This window comes from Salvelinus sp. IW2-2015, unplaced genomic scaffold (genome assembly GCF_002910315.2).
Source record: "Salvelinus sp. IW2-2015 unplaced genomic scaffold, ASM291031v2 Un_scaffold2971, whole genome shotgun sequence".
Lineage (NCBI taxonomy): Eukaryota > Metazoa > Chordata > Actinopteri > Salmoniformes > Salmonidae > Salvelinus > Salvelinus sp. IW2-2015.
The window spans coordinates 149,534-162,407 of NW_019944266.1; the positions used below are offsets into that span (position 1 = coordinate 149,534).

The 12,874-nt window shown below is 43.0% G+C and overlaps 1 pseudogene; it reads right to left on the reverse strand.

Annotated features, from left to right (window-relative positions):
* Positions 1-10,592, reverse strand: part of LOC112075074 (neuronal acetylcholine receptor subunit alpha-7-like) — a 22,356-nt pseudogene extending 11,764 nt beyond the window's left edge.
* Between the last annotated feature and the right edge of the window lie 2,282 nt (positions 10,593-12,874).

Genomic DNA, 12,874 nt, shown 5'->3' on the forward strand with positions numbered 1-12,874 from the left:
CAAACTGACCGATGATTCCCACTGGTGAAACACTTGCGATATCACAGACCGATATCCGTCGTCTCAGTTCGCAGGCACTGAAGAGGTTGCCACACGCGGTCGCGGTGGTGACTGACAGACCTCGACAGCCACTGAGGGTGTTGAAGCACAAACACCAGGAGATTTGGTTGAAAGGTTACAGCCATTCTCATAACGCGGCCACTGAAACTCGTACATAGGGTCCGAACTTCGTTTGCGCCTCGGATACCAACACCACATGCTGGTGGGGGGTCCCGAGACGCAAAGGGGGGAATAGTAGCCCAGACCATGATGAGCCTTATCGAGGCCGGTGGGGGGTCGAGACTACGGGACAACACCGTACGAGGCCGCCAGAGCATAAATCAAATCTAGTTTGTAACTTCCATTTGGAAACAGTGAGGAGCAGACAGGCCCCTAGGACGGGGATTATCTTAGAACACATCTAAGATATTATTGAGGTGTACCACACTGTCGTAAAGGAAGTCCAGTGGACTTGTCCACCTCCAAAACAAATGGCAACAATAATCATTCCTTGCCATGTGTAGTAGTCACTACAAGACAACTAGTAATATGCTCTAATCATGTATTCCTGTAGGATAACATTTCAGAATAATCGGGTTAGACGACTGGACCCCTTGAGTACCAGTACCAATACCACAGTCAGCCCAGCAACACTCAGTAAGAGATTAGTAACCTCACTTAAATTGCTTGATAACAGCGACTGAGTCTGAGTCACTCAGAGTGCAGCGCGGGGAAGGGAATCTCCATTGCACTCTTCCATGGTTACACACGCCACTAATAAATAGAACCCTCCGTTCAGGAGAAAAGTTATTAGAAGTCAGGAACCACGATCACACCACGTACGACTGGTCTAATACTTAAAGTACTTCCGTCATGAGGTTAGCTCCTCCGTGATAACATAGCTATGAAGATACTTCTCCATACCTACTGCCACTACAATAGGGGAAGACAGTGACTGGTAGTAACACCACTACAGACTCCCTCGACACCAATTCTGACTGGACCTCCAGGCATTGACCTGAAAATTACCTGACTACGTCAACTCATTCTGAAACAAGTTGTAATCTGCCAGGATACTTGGTTTCCTTCCCTTGACATGTGTGCTTGCGTACGCATAAACGCACATGTACAACGAACATCCAATTAGGATTTATGCTAGGATCACTTAAGGGTCCCCAGCAAAATACCAGCCTTAGTAAAGTTGAACAGTTATTTTAGGCCGTTTAACTCTACAGCTACAGCACTCACCAGTTTTCTTCTCAGAAGTCCATAGGTCATCCGTGTAGACTGCCAAAACTAGTGCCTACAAGCTGTAGACGTATCATTAGTTATCAACTTAGGATAGTACCCTAAACCAACACCCCGCAAATTAGAAGAGCCCTAGATATGACATTAGACAATGCCATGATAGGGTCATTTTGCCAAATACCATGGACGTAGATAGAATACAGTCCAATTAGATGGTTAAAGGTGGCATAACTATATTTTTGTTTTGTTTATGCTTTCATTTCATTTTGTTTTCATTTTCTTCGCATGTAGAAAGTGATAGAGCCATAAACAACTTCCCCATACAACCATCAGTAGTGCCCAAACGCCGCTCATTTGGGAGGAAAATGTAATGACATATTTCATGATGTGTGTGCGTTGTTAACATCTGCCTAAGTTACTGCCCAGCTCTTCCAGTCTTGGACGACCAGACGACGGGTCCGGAACGGCGATCCAATCCGGACCTCCGCTGCCCAGCCATGGAGCAGACTTCTTCAATTGGCAGACACCCTACCCGGGTCAACCACACCAGAGGGGGACTGCAACAGCGATCACCAACTGGACATCTGCTGTCCAGCCATGGAGCAGACTTCTCATTGCAGACACCCTACCCGGGTCGACCACACCAGAGGGACTGCCACAGCGAATCACCAACTGACATCTGCTGTCCCAGCCATGGAGCAGACTTCTTTCATTCGCGAAAACCCTACCTGGAGCGACCACCAGATGGGGACCATAACGATGGGTCCACAACCAGGACAACCACCGGTCATTTGTATGTTGGTTTGCAACATGCAGGTTAATCGCAAGATTGAACCCAACATGGGGGGACTGTCATGACGTTGGGTTGGGGGTAGGTTTACGACAGTCATTAATACCTCTTTCCCCCTTTCTCTCTCCCCACTATAACTGATGTGACATAAGGAAACCCATGGGTTAACATAGAGATCTGGGTAACATCAGAAAGTTGGGGGGAAATGAACTATATTTTGGCAATCCAACCAACTGAACATATGCGGTGGTACTTAAGGTATATTATGTCAGTTCGGTTGCCCGCTGACACATTCTCATCAATGATAGAATGACCAAACTCTACTGTGAAAAGTCTAAACGTCAGAGGTATCGGATTCACATGGAATTGTGTTTAATTCAAATGTTTGAATATGAGATTATTTGTGAAGAGATGAAATGTAATTTTATCTTCCAAATGAGAGATCTGTGCTTTTCATAAGTTTTCCTCTGCTCGAACCAGGGGCCCGCCCCTTGAAGAGACCTGGGTAATAGACTTTTCAGACACACCCCTCTCCTCACTATAAAAGCCATTTTCCCAGAAGGTAACATCCTGTTCCGGGTATGCTAGGATTGACGATCCAGTGTCAGAATGGTTCAGATAATCACTTTAGATGAAGCCAACATCAAGCATGGACTTTGATTGGTGATGGTATGAACTTTGAACTCGTGTTCACTACAGAAGTGATATCTCCTAGCCGTTGAGTTGGCAACAGCTGCTACAAACGCAGGTTAGGAAGAACAGTCCGAGTACCCCGTCTTCCACACACCAACGGGTACTACAAAGTATCCCGTGACTACCAGAGACCAGAGACATCCTCCAAAGGACAGAGGACTCGGGTTGGCGATACGGTCTTCCATCTACCACCAACCTACTGAAGCGCAGCTCAGAGTAAATATGTATTGCATTTTCCTTGTCAATGGGCGGTATTTTAGAATGCATAAAAAAACTATATTTACGAGAGCACAGCTTTTGCCCTGTTCCGAATCTCCCGCTCTTTCACTAAAATCCCGCCCCTTTCCCTTGTGTAACAAAGCTGTCATATCTATTCCGCCCGCTAGGGACTTTTCTGTATGACGTAATTTGTGATCAAGTTATGATTTAATTGTATATATGTGTGATTCTGTGTGATTAGTTAGGTATTTAGTAAATAAATAATTAAAACCCAATTTTTGTATTGCTGATTCAACTTGTTAGCTAGGATTCTTGCAGATAATCAAGGACTTACAGCATTCAGATGAGACTGAATAAAATGACGATTAATGTGACTGTTATTTAGTAAAATATTACAAAATCTTTAAGAGTTTATTCGAAAGATAACAGCTCTATAAATATTCTTCGTGGTGTCCCTCTCTAGTTAATTAATATTTACATGATTAGTTCAATCAGGTAATAATGATACCGGAGAAATTATTTTATAGAATAGCATGTCATAGCAATCAATCTGGCATAGTCAAAGACACGACAGCCATCATGAAACCTCTAACACAATACATTTGTTTGACTTGGTGAAAAGACTTTTTTTGGACCTAACTTGCTTACCACTTTTTCCATTGTAGTTTCTTCCTTCAGACTCCTTGAAATGACATCTTCCTAAATATTTGATCAAATTATAAATGTTGTGTATGATTTATTAGAAACCAGTGTGCTCAACTTTACTCCTTGTCTCAACTTACCCCACTCTCCCCTATATCTATGTTAAACTATGATTGAGAGAGGGAAGGTCAGGGAAGAATAAAAAGAGAGAAAGGTTGATCTCTAGACTTACCTGGAGGGTAGGTACTCACAGAATCCACTGGAGTTGACCAGCACATAGCTCTTAAAGGTGGCATCAAACTTATCATGGGCACTGAGAAGGACAAAAAAGAAAGCATCAGCGAGATCAGTGTGATGTGTGTGTGTGTGTGTGTGTGTGTGTGTGTGTGTGTGTGTGTGTGTGTCTGTCCTACACACCTGTTGTACAGTAGTATATCAGGTATCCAGACCTGGTCAGTAGTGAAGCGAAGGTTTTCACTCCTGGGTACTCTGACTGGTTCCACTGAAGGTAGTGGTCAAACCATTGCTATACAAATCCAGTCAATAAATGAATTAGGTTACAGAGGCTGTGTTTACACAGGCAGACCAATTCTGATATTTTCACTAATGGGTATATTTTTCCACAATCACATCAGATCTTTTCACATCAGATCTTTTTCAGAGCAAAATACCAATAAGTGGAAAGAAATATCAGAATTGTGCTGCCTGTCTAAACGCAGCCAGGGAGCCACACACACACACACACACACACTAGCGGGCATGGACACACATGCAGGGTCATCCTCACCATCTGAAGCCAGGCATTAGTGGTGAGGATCTGGTTTTTCTCATCCTGGAATAAGATGAAGACAGTTAAATGAGTGTGTGTGTGTGTGTGTGTGTGTGTGTGCTGGTGTGTGTGTGTGTTGTTTGTGTGTGTGGGTGTGTGTGTGTAAGAGAACATGGTAGCGTACCACAATTCATGACTTGTAAGAGAGTGTAGGAGAATCGGACAGTGAGTGGTAGAGAGTCGTTGGCAACAGGTCTCTCCATACGGTTATAGTCCCTCAGTAGCTCCCTCAATAGATTACGCTGGTGGGGACCCTGCTCAGACACATGAGAGGGGGAGGAGAGAGAGAGAGGGGAGGGGGATAAGGAGTAGAAAGGAGGGAAAGGATGAGGGAGGTGAGTGGCGAGAGAGAGGAGGCAATGACGAGAGGGAAAAAATAGGAAGACAGAGGAGAACAAAATGGACAGTTACAAAGAGACAGCTACATTCCTGCAGACAGAAGGAAAAAATGCAGGGGTGAAACTTTGGTGGGGGGACTTGGAATGAGATGTTCAACAAGCAGGTGTCCACATACTTTTGGTCATGTAGTGTATATATACAGTGGGAGAAACAAGTACTTGAGACACTGCCGATTTTTGCAGGTTTTCCTACTTACAAAGCATGTAGAGGTCTGTAATTTTATCATAGGTACACTTCAACTGTGAGAGACGGAATCTAAAACAAAAATCCAGGAAATCACATTGTATGATTTTTAAGTAATTAATTAGCATTTTATTGTCATGACATAAGTATTTGATACATCAGAAAAGCAGAACTTAATATTTGGTACAGAAACCTTTGTTTGCAATACAGAGATCATACGTTTCCTGTAGTTCTTGACCAGGTTTGCACACACTGCAGCAGGGATTTTGGCCCACTCCTCCATACAGACCTTCTCCAGATCCTTCAGGTTTCGGGGCTGTCGCTGGGCAATACGGACTTTCAGCCCCTCCAAAGATTTTCTATTGGGTTCAGGTCTGGAGACTGGCTAGGCCACTCCAGGACCTTGAGATGCTTCTTACGGAGCCACTCCTTAGTTGCCCTGGCTGTTGTGTTTCGGGTCGTTGTCATGCTGGAAGACCCAGCCACGACCCATCTTCAATGCTCTTACTGAGGGAAGGAGGTTGTGGCCAAGATCTCTCGCGATACATGGCCCCATCCATCCTCCCCTCAATACGGTTGCAGTCGTCCTGTCCCCTTTGCAGAAAAGCATCCCCAAAGAATTATGTTTCCACCTCCATGCTCACGGTGGGATGGTGTTCTTGGGGTTGTACTCATCCTTCTTCTTCCTCCAAACACGGCGAGTGGAGTTTAGACCAAAAAGCTCTATTTTTGTCTCATCAGACCAACATGACCTTCTCCCATTCCTCCTCTGGCATCCAAGTATGTCATGGCAAACTTCAGACGGGCCTGGACATGCGCTGGCTTAGAGCAGGGGACCTTGCGGTGCGCTGCAGGATTTTAATCCATGACGGCGTAGTGTGTTACTAATGGTTTCGTTGAGACTGTGGACCCAGCTCTCTTCAGGTCATTGACCAGGTCCTGCCGTGTAGTTCTGGGCTGATCCCTCACCTTCCTCATGATCATTGATGCCCACGAGGTGAGATCTTGCATGGAGCCCCAGACCGAGGGTGATTGACGTCATCTTGCATACTTCTTCCATTTTCTAATAATTTGCGCCAAAGTTGTTGCTCCTTCTCACCAACTCTGGTCTCTCGCGTAGCTCATCCCTGGCCATCCTCTTGCAGTCTACAATTTTACCCCTGATGTTCTTACACAAGCTCTCTGGTCTTGGCCATTGTATGAGAGTTGGCGGTGTTTGATTGAGTGTGTGACAGGTGTCTTTTATACCAGGTAACGAGTTCAAAACAGGTGCAGTTAATACAGGTAATGAGTGGAGAACAGGAGGGCTTCTAAAGAAAAACTAACAGGGTCTGTGAGAGCCGGAATTGTTACTGGTTGGTAGGTGATCAAATACTTATGTCATTGCAATAAAATGCAAAATTTAATTACTTAAAAATCATACATTGTGATTTTCTGGATTTTTGTTTTAGATTCCGTCTCTCACACTATGATTAAAATTACAGACCTCTACATGCTTTGTAAGTAGTAAAACCTGCAAAAATGGCCTAGTATTCCAAATACTTGTCTCCCCACTGTATATAAGTCGGAAGTTTACATACACTTAGGTTGGAGTTCATTGAAAACTTGTGTTTTTCAACCACTCCACAAATTTCTTGTTAACAAACTATTGTTTTGGCAAGTCGGTTATTACATCTACTTTGTGCATGACGCAAGTAATTTTTCCAACAATTGTTTACAGACAGATTATTTCACTTATAATTCACTGTATCACAATTCCAGTTAGTCAGAAGTTTACATACACTAAGTTGACTGTGCCTTTAAACAGCTTGGAAAATTCCATAAAATTATGTCATGGCTTTAGAAGCTTCTGATTGGCTAATTGACATAATTTGAGTCAATTGGAGGTGTACCTGTAGATGTATTTCAAGGCCTACCTACAAACTCAGTGTCTCTTTGCTTGACATCATGGGAAAATCAAATGAAATCAGCTAAGCTAAAACTTTTGTATACCTCCGCAAGTCTGATTTATCCTTGGGAGCAATTTCCAAACGCCTGAAGGTACCACGTTCATCTGTACAAACAATAGTACGCAAGTATTAACACCATGGGACCACGCAGCCGCCATACCGCTCAGGAAGAAGACGCATTCTGTCTCCTAGAGATGAACGCACTTTGGTGCGAAAAATGCAAATCAATCCCAGAACAACAGCAAAGGACCTTGTGAAGATGCTGGAGAAAACAGGTACAGAAGTATCTATATCTACAGTAAAACAAGTTCTATATCAACATAACCTGAAAGGCCGCTCAGCAAGGAAGAAGTCACTGCTCCAAAACTGCCATAAAAAAGCCAGACTACGGTTTGCAACTACACATGGGGACAAAGATCGTACTTTTTGGAGAAATGTCCTCTGGTCTGATGAAACAAAAATATATATTTTTGGCCATAATGACCATCGTTATGTTTGGAGGAAAAAGGTGGAGGCTTGCAAGCCGAAGAACACCATCCCAACCGTGAAGCACGGGGGTGGCAGCATCATGTTGTGGGTGTGCTTTGCTGCAGGAGGGACTGTTGCACTTCACAAAATAGATGGCATCATGAGGAAGGGGAAATTATGTGGATATATTGAAGCAACAGCTCAAGACCTCAGTCAGGAAGTTAAAGCTTGGTCGCAAATGGGTCTTCCAAATGGACAATGACCCCAAGCATACTTCCAATGTTGTGACAAAATGGCCTTTGACAACAAAGTCAAGGTTTTGGGGTGGCCATCACAAAGCCCTGACCTCATCCTATAGAAAATTTGGGGGGCAGAACTGAAAAGGCGTGTGCGAGCAAGGAGGCCTACAAACCTGACTCAGTTACACCAGCTCTGTCAGGGGGAATGGGACAAAATTCACCCAACTTATTGTGGGAAGCTTGTGGAAGGCTACCCGAAACATTTGACCCAAGTTAAACAATTTAAAGGCAATGCTACCAAATACTAATTGGGTGTATGTAAACTTCTGACCCACTGGGAATGTGATGAAAGAAATAAAAGCTGAAATAACTCATTCTCTCTACTATCATTCTGACATTTCACATTCTCAAAATAAAGTGGTGATCCTAACTGACCTAAGACAGGAATTTTTTACTAGGATAAATTGCCAGGAATTGTGAAAAAACTGAGTTTAAATGTATTTGGCTAACGTGTATGTAAACTTCCGACTTCAACTGTACATAAGTCAAGAGTAAAGAGTAGCCAGTTTCTGCTCTGCTTGCTTTTACAACTCGGAGAAAGAGCGCAACACATGTGGCGTGACAGCATCCTGCCTCTGTTCAACTTTCCGTTGCTGGTCCATCCAGCCTTTCAGAAGCTTGGCCTTCACACAGCCTGTCCGCCTGCTCTGTTAGTGTCCGCGTGGTCCTAAATCCAGCTGGCTTAAACCTCCAAACAGCCTACCCAACTGCTCTAAGGTGCCGCATAGTCCTAAAGCACACAGATGCTGTTTTTTCGATCACAGCTGCAATGATAAAACTGGGGGACAAAAATGCATTTTCAGAATGTGGGGTGTGTCATTTTACCCCTCCGTCCCCAGTGAAATTTGCACCCCTGGAAAAATGAGAGAAGAAATATATAGAGAAAGGCAGTAGAACGAAAGTGCTATGATTGCACAGATAGAGAGGAAGGAATATCTAAAACGGGGGAAGAGATGAGCTGTAGGAGAAGAAAATATGAATCCAGAAGCGAGTGAGAATAATAAAAACATGATGAGAAGAAATACACAAAAAAAAGAAGAGCATGTGAATGGAACGGGTTCAAGATCGTTTTAAACAAAGCTGTTTTGAAAACGAGTACAGAGATTTATAGATGACTGGAGGAGGCAGGGGGCGGGGACGTGAAGAGAGGGTGAAAGAGGAGAATCAAGAGGAGAGAGTGAAGAGAGGGAGAAAGATGAGGCGAGAGAAGGAGAATGAGGAGAATCAAGAAGAGAGAGAGTGAAGAGAGGGAGAAAGAGGATAATCAAGAGGAGAGAGACTGAAGAGAGGGAGATAGTATCTAGACAGGCCCATTAATTGTTCAAGGTAGAGTCAGCAATATGACGTAGCTGAACAAAGTAAACAGGATCGTGGGTCAATTTCCGCAACAACTAAGAATGTTGGAGAGTGAGGCTAAACCCCTCTTTTGGTCCAGTGGCTACCACGTTGTAATAGCGTGAAGCGAACCTGTGCACAAAAGCAGATACTGTGTGTGACTGTGTGAGAGCAAAGTCTTGCATCTTGCTCATCGTAATATCTGCGGTGCTGCTTGTGCAACGTCATTCCGCTGACTCTACCTTTAAAGGGATTGACRAGTCTTTCTGTGGCCGTTAAAACATCTGATCTATTCCACACTGGAAATAGTGACGCATTAAACACTAAAACCCTCCACTCAGACAGACAGACAGACAGGAGGACCAGGAACCTCACTTCTAGCAGCTCCATCGTGGACTGACTTCACTCATTCCTGTTTCACAACTGTATCAGACTTAATGTATCTGTGCAGTTGATGAAATTCGGTAGCAATGTCTAACTGAAAATCTAATGTTATTTGTCACATACACATATTTAGCAAATGTTATTGCAGGTGTAGCGTGTAGTGCAGTAGTATCTAACAATTCACAACAATACACACAAATCTAAAAGTAAAAGAAAGGAATTAAAAAATATATAAAACTAGTGAATGTAATGTAGACCCACATACAGTAGAGTACAGTCTTTATAACAGCATGTTGCGCTTGTATGTAATATGCTATTATGTACCACAATGCTTGTAAACAGCCTTTGTGGAGATTCATTTGTTGTGTTGTATTGCAATGTATTGCATTACTCTGGTGAATATCACCCCACAGAAAGAGCATTCCAGGTGGTACCATATCAATATGCAGTCACAAGATGGTACAAAATCAATATCCGGTCACAAGATGTTAGCCATCTAAGACACTGCTGCTGGTGCAGAGAGGAACAGATCAACCAACAACGGATTAAAACAGACAGGAGGGTTGGATTTTACAACTGTGAACAGCATCCTAACAGCATCCTAACCTGTAAGCTCTGTGATCATTCCTCTCCCTTGTCTCTATTCCTGCTCCTCTTCTCCCTCTCTGTTCCTTTCCCTCTCCTCTCTTCTCTCTCTGCTATGCAGCTGGAACTGTGTGGTTGAGTTCTCAAATATCAATGGACTTGCACATATTGTACGTACACGTAGAAACACATACACAACACTCACACACACACACACACACACACAGAGAGAGAGAGAGAGGGAATGAAAGTCACTCACCGTGGAGCAGAGCTGAGAGTCCAAACAGACAGATAGCCACAGACTGCCTCATGTTGCACCACTGAACAGAGAGCAGAGAAAGAGATGGGGAACAACAGAGACGGAGAGAGAGAGGCAGGGTAGAGTGGAATAGAGAGGGAGGGAGGCAGAGCAAGTCAGGAGCAAGCCAGACAGCAACAGACGGGGGGAAGAGAGAGAAACAAGGAAGAGAAGGAGGGTAGGGAGGCAGAGGCAAGAAGAAAAACAAGCTGAGTGCATAGGAAGACAGAGAGGGAGAGAAGCTGGCAGCAACACAGGAAGAGAGGTACAGGGAGGGAGAGAGGGAGAAAGAGGAGAAGAAGCCATAGTTACTCTTAGTAAAAAGGGTTCCAAAAGGGTTCTTCGGCTGTCCCCATAGGAGAACCCTTTTGTTTCCAGGTAGAACTACACTATATATACAAAAGTATGTGGACACCCCTTCAAATTAGTGGATTCAGCTATTTCAGCCACACCCATTGCTGACAGGTGTGGAAAATGGAGCCCATGGCCATGCACTCTCCATAGACAAACATTGGCAGTAGAATAGCCTTATTGACAAGCTGAGTGACTTTCAACGTGGCACCGTCATAGGATGCCACCTTTCCAACAAGTCAGTTCGTCACCTGCACACATTTCTGCCCCGGTCAACTGTAAGTGCTGTTATTGTGAAGTGGTAACATCTAGGAGCAACAACGGCTCAGACGCGAAGTGGTAGGCCACACAAGCTCACAGAACAGGACCGGAGAGTGCTGAAGCGCATAGCGCGGAAAAATTGTCTGTCCTCGGTTGCAAAACACACACTACCGAGTGAAGTTCATAGGAACATGTCAAATTGGGTGTCAAATGAAAACTATGAGTCTATATTTTTTGGGAATTAAGGCATATACATTTTTCAACTATTTTCCATCCTAAAAATGTGAAATAAACAAAGGCTTTGATTTCTTGTCTAAAAGATGGAAAAGAAGTCTTAGAAAACTTCTACCAGAAAGTCTTAAGACCCCTTGTAACGGCTTTCTTCCTGGGATGAAGGAGAGGACCAAAATGCAGCGCAGTTAGTGTTCAACATGTTTAATTTAACGAACTGTGAACACTTACAACAATACAAAACAACAAACGTGAAAACCGAGACAGTCCTATCTGGTGCAGAACACAAACACAGAGACAGGAAACAACCACCCACAAATCCCCAACACAAAACAAGCCACCTATATATGATTCTCAATCAGGGACAACGATTGACAGCTGCCTCTGATTGAGAACCATATTTGGCCGAACACAGAAACAGACAAACTAGACACACAACATAGAATGCCCACCCAGCTCATGTCCTGACCAACACTAAAACAAGCAAAACACATAAGCACTATGGTCAGGACGTGACACCCCTGCCAACTAATATCAACATTTATATTTTATTTAGGATCATTTCTACCTTCTGTAAGTTTAAGAAACAATGCCCTTGTGCCTTGATATTCCATTACCAAAAACCCACGTATTTTTCAGATATTGTATTATTTCTCTCCCTCGGGAGGATAATAAAAGTTCACAGAAGTAACAAGTAAAGGTAGACCTATCGATGAATTATAGTGTTTTTACTGATATCAAGTTTGTTTATGAATTATTAAGTGACTAAAACTCGAAATTCTGTTACCAAATCGGAAAAATCTGTAAAGAAAAGTTGAGTATTGTTCATTGTAGTACAGTAAAGAAAAGTAGAGTATAGTTCAGTAAAGTACATTCCTGTACTGTACTGTACAGTAGAGTATAATAGAGTGGAGTAGAGTACAGTACACAGTACAGCACACTAGAGTTGACTACACTATAATGTACTGTACTGAACTATACTCTACTTGACTATACTCTCCTGCAGTGGTTCCCAACCAGGGGTACTAGGAAGTTCATAAAATAGTTTGCAAGTGCAATTACTCAACAATATCTTAAGAATGAATGATTTTCTTACGATCTCCTCAAATATCTTCTTAAGATGTTTGTTGCTAGGCAACCGATTTATCTAGTTATCTAGCAAGCAATGGCAATCATGTAAGCATATTTCCTACTGAGATTACTGTTCTAAAACATGGTATTGGGTTTAAAATAATCTATACTGAAACTTTCATATGAAGTTTTAGTGAATTAAACATGTTCAATTTCTTTCATGGGCTTATTCTTTCACTACCCAGAGTTTAAGACAAGGGTTTAGCTATCTTGGAGACAAGGGTTTAGCTATCTTGGAGACAAGGGTTTAGCTATCTTGGAGACAAGGGTTTAGCTATCTTGGAGACAAGGGTTTAGCTATCTTGGAGACAAGGGTTTAGCTATCTTGGAGACAAGGGTTTAGCTATCTTGGAATTAAGAACAAATCCAAGAACTTTATTTTCAAGAATCTAATTTCTTCTTAAATGTTTGCTGAAGGAGAAACATAAGAAATTGCACAAGAACATGAACCTTTTGGAGGAATAGGAAACGAATGGCAGTGAAGGGCCCTGAGCTCTACTGTGCTTTTGATGTCCAAACATGTGAAACATAGACATCTAT